A 4,957-nucleotide genomic window follows, 5' to 3' on the forward strand; every position below is an offset into this window, starting at 1 on the left:
TCAAAAAAGAACGTGCGGATAATACAATAAAATGCATACGTAACACGACTGGCCAATTGAAATATGATATACAAACAATACAGTCCTCATTCCTTGACTTTTATACGCAGCTTTATACATCAGAAAACCTGTCTGAAACGGACATCCATACATTCTTGGAAAAAGTGTCCCTACCCTCTATCTCAGAGGATGAAAAAGAACAGCTGAGTGCTCCATTCACCTCAGACGAGGTGCTGCAGGCGATTAAGTCACTTCCCTCCGGAAAAACCCCAGGTTTGGACGGATACTCTGTAGAATTTTATAAGGCCTTCTGGCCGCAAATTGAACCCCTGTTCATGCCCATGCTTACAGACTTTTATGAAAATGGAATTCTTCCTGAATCTATGTAGGCAGCAATAATAACACTGATACACAAAAAGGATAAAGACGCTGCTGAGTGTTCTTCATTTCGCCCAATTTCACTACTTCCAGTTGACTTTAAAATAATATCAAAATTAATTGCACACAGGCTAGAAGACTTACTGCCTCGGATCATAAACCCTGACCAATCTGGCTTTGTAAAAGCACGCTATGCTGCTGACAATATTCGGAGGCTATTAAATGTAATTGACCACTCGACCCTACACAACAGACAAGCCCTAATAATATCGCTCGATGCAGAAAAAGCGTTTGATAGGGTCGAGTGGTCATATTTAGTTGCTGTTTTGGAAAAATTTAATCTTGGTGAAAAATGCATTGGGTGGATCAAGGCCATGTATAGCAATCCACAGGCTAAAATAAGCATAAATGGCACCCTCACTGAAAAATTCGGCCTATATAGAGGCTGTCGACAGGGATGCCCGCTATCCCCATTTTTATTTAATCTGGCGATCGAGCCGCTCGCTGAAGCCATACGGGCTAGTGAAGAGATTACTGGTATTGACATTGGGAAAACCAAGAATAGAATTTCATTGTATGCTGACGATATAATTTTGTATTAACCAGCCCGTCAAGATCAATTCCAGCAGTACTAGACCTCATCGCTAAATTTGGAACAATATCAGGCTACAAAATCAATTTGACAAAATCCAATGCCTTACTACTGAACTCACCAGTCTCTAATAAACTCAAGACCATCTCACCTTTCACCTGCGCTCAAAACGGCTTCAAATATCTGGGGGTGAATGTGTCTCCAAAACTTCAAGATCTGCACCATATAAATTATGTCCCATTACTCAGAAAGATTAAGGAAGAATTAGAACATTGGAAAATGCTCCCCATTTCATTTCATTCAGATGTACTACTGGGCCACTCAGACGAAGGGCTTGATTAGCTGGGTACAAAAACGTAACTACACCCACTGCATTGATATAGAAGAAGAACTTTGCCTCCCTACCTCACTAACCTCACTACCATTCATCAACAATATAAGTACATTATACTCAGTAACAAGAACATATGTAGTCCACAACACTCTCCGGGCTTGGCAGGATGTGAAGAGGTTTTGTGGTACCTCTGACAAAATCTCCAGGCTTGCCCCCTTATCCTCCAATCCAGATCTGCCTGTCATGGTCTGGGTTTGCTAGCAGTGTTTTGGGTTTTTTGTTTTTGTTTTCTGTTGTCCTCCTCCACCTTTCTCCCCTCCCTTACCTTCCTTCTTTTCAGTGTGTGTGTGTGTGTGTGTGGCTGGAGGCGTGGCTGACCCACTTCCCAGCTCCCGCTCTGCAGCCGAGGCACACCTGAGTCTCATTCATCAGTAATCACCTCTCCATAGAAGACCGGTCCTCACTCCACCACACTGCCAGACAATTCCGTCCTGTTCGGTAGTGCAACTTGAGTTATTCCTGCGTAAGCTCGTTAGAAGATCTCCAGTGTGTTTTTTCCTTGTGCCTCAACCTGTTTTTGCTTCTCCGGTTCCCTAGTGTGTGCCTCGCTGCCTCCTCACCTGCCGTGTGTTCATCTCACTACCACCGTGTGAGTTCTCGAGCCTTTCTGCCTGCCACCAGCTCACCGCGGTCAGCCACCCTCCGGCCACCATCCCTGCTCAGCGCTAGCATTTTTCAGTTTGTATCTGCCTGCCTCCATTTTGTTAACATTAAAAAGCAGTACTTCAATTCATCTTTTGTGTCCGACTCCGCTACTGTGGTACTGTGGTGTACCAGAACTTGTCACTGCCACCATCAATTGGAAGATTCTTGCTCACAAAATGGACAGAAAATGGTGTGCATCAGTTTCAACATCTGTTTGCCGAAGGCTCACTTAAATCCTTTGCAGACTTAAGATCAGAATTTGAAATTCCAAAACATGACTTTTATAAATATCTACAAATTCACCACCTTATTAATGCCCTGAAAGGGGAAGGACGGCTGTCTTCAGGGCTGACAAGTGTAGAGGAGATTTTGAAGAGTGCCACATCACTAAAAGGAAAAATCTCTGTGATTTATAGTGCTCTGTTAGACCATCATAGTTCCTCCCTGACCTCACTTAAGACTATATGACAAAAAGACTTGGTATATGATTTTAGCGATGACCAGTGGGACACTATGTATCAGAATGTCTTTACCTCACTGTCTTGTAATAAGATCATTGAACAGAATTATAAGTTTATGCACAGGATGTACCTTACCCCACTCCGTGTAAGTAAGATGTTCCCTAACTCATCCCCTAGATGTCATCGTTGCAAAACATGTGTAGGATCAATTATGCACATCTTTTCGGAATGTAGTAAATTAAAGAACTTTTGGAAGGCTATACATGACCTGACTGTCAAAGTAATGGAAACCCCACTGGACATTACACCAATACGTTATTTATTTGGTACAGAACTGGCCAAAACACTGGATCCCACATACACGAAGAGGATCGGTATAATATCCTACATACCAAAGAAATGCATCCTACTTAACTGGAATCAGCAAAAACCTCCAACAGTTGAGTTGTTTAAACAAATTCTAAATGAGACTTTAAGGTTGGAACAACGTACATATATCCTAAAAAACAAGGGGGATGCCTTCCTGCGAATATGGGAACCACTTATGGACCTCTGACATCCACCTAGCATGGCTGGGCATGCTTTGATTCCATATACAACAGAGACATACAAACTGTGACCATGGTTTAATTTAATTTGCTATTTATTTGTTTTATATGCTGTCTTTTTTACTTTTTATGATTGTATTTTTTTTCCTTTTTTCACGTCTTTGTTTTGTTGTATCTTTCCTTTTGTTTTTTGTCTTTATTCTCCCCTTGTTCTCCCTATGTTAAGTGTGTTTGTAAAATGTTAAAAACAAATAAAAAGATAATTGAAAAAACAAAACAAAACAAAAACTGAGACCCCCGCTCTCCCAAACTGATGCTGAAAGACTAGTTCATGCCTTTGTCAGCTCTCGCATCGACTACTGTAATGCTCTGCTGGCAGGCCTCCCCTCCAAAACCATCCAGAGGTTACAGTATGTCCAGAACAGTGCTGCCCGCGTCCTCACCAAAACCCGAAAAATTCAACACATCACCCCGGTTCTCCATGCCCTTCACTGGCTGCCAATAAACCAGCGGATAACCCACAAGGTTCTCCTGTTAGTCTACAAGGCCATAAACCATTCTGGCCCCGCCTACCTCCAGGACCTCCTCTCCCCTCAATCTACATCCAGGTCACTCAGGTCAAACAGCCAAAACCTCCTCACTATTCCACGCACCAGACTGTCTACCATGGGACACTATGCCTTTTCCTCTATGGGGCCACGCTTGTGGAATAAGCTGCCTGTTTCCGTCAGGACCTCAGACTCCCTTGCCACTTTCAAAACCAGCCTCAAGACTTACTTATTCCATTCTGTTTTCGGATAAGACAGAGTTCCATTCTCTGCTCCTATGTTTTTACTCTAATTATTTACTTGTTGTTTTGTACTTTTACATATTTGGTTGATCGATTGATTGCCTGTTAGGTTGTTTCGCTGCTACTTATGTGTTTTAATCTTCTTGGATTGTGAAGCACCTTGAGAAGTCATTTGACTTGAAAGCGTGCTATATAAATGTAATTTCTTATTATTATTATTACCTGATAGTAGGGAGTGACAGTAATCCAGTCTAGAGGTAACAAAAGCGTGGACCGATTTTTCTGCATCTTTTTGGGTCAGGATAGGCCTAATTTTCGCAATATTACGCAATACATTTATATATGCTTCTAAGTGGAGTGAACTGCTGCCAAACCAGATTTCGTTGTGTTTACCCTGCAATGAAAACAAAGCATGAAAACAAAGGTCCAGTGTGTATGACTTGAGTGCATTTATTGGCAGCAACGGTATATAATATTCAGAAATATGTTTTCATCACTTTAAAATCACCTAAAAAGAGATCTATTGTGTTTTTGTCACCAGCAGTTTATATCTACAAATGGAGCATGTCCTCTTCCACATAGTCTGCCATGTTGTTTCTACAGTAGCTCTGAATGGCCAAATCAAACACTGGCTCTTGATAGGTCCATTTGTGTTTTTTGTGTTGGCCACCGTAGTTCTCCTACATGCTTGGCAAACAGCGGTGATGCCACTAAAGCCTACACGCTGGACCTTTAATCTTAAAGCAGGCTTAAATTTTTTTATGTTCAGGCAACTCAGATCGCCTGGTAAATGTTTTTTTTAATGTATTTGGCAAAAAATATCTTAGCATATTAATTTCTAAGAAACATATTGTATATACGTAGACTATATACTGTGTGTACTGTAGACAATACAGTACATGTATGCACAGATTACAATTACAATTACAATTAAAACTGCAAGCAGCTGTGATCGGGCCCTCGCTCTCCCGCGTCAACACGGGGGGCCAGCAGCACGCATCACTGAAACGTTTATGTGAAAACTCAGAGTAAGTTAACCCTGACGTGGTGTGACGTTTCATCTTCCTACTCCAAGAAAACCCCTATGGGGAGTTTTTTTTTTTTAAATTTCAAGGGGGCGCTATAGAGGCATTTTGTCCCCCCCCCCCC

Source organism: Epinephelus moara, chromosome 19, assembly GCF_006386435.1.
Source record: "Epinephelus moara isolate mb chromosome 19, YSFRI_EMoa_1.0, whole genome shotgun sequence".
NCBI classification, from domain to species: domain Eukaryota; kingdom Metazoa; phylum Chordata; class Actinopteri; order Perciformes; family Serranidae; genus Epinephelus; species Epinephelus moara.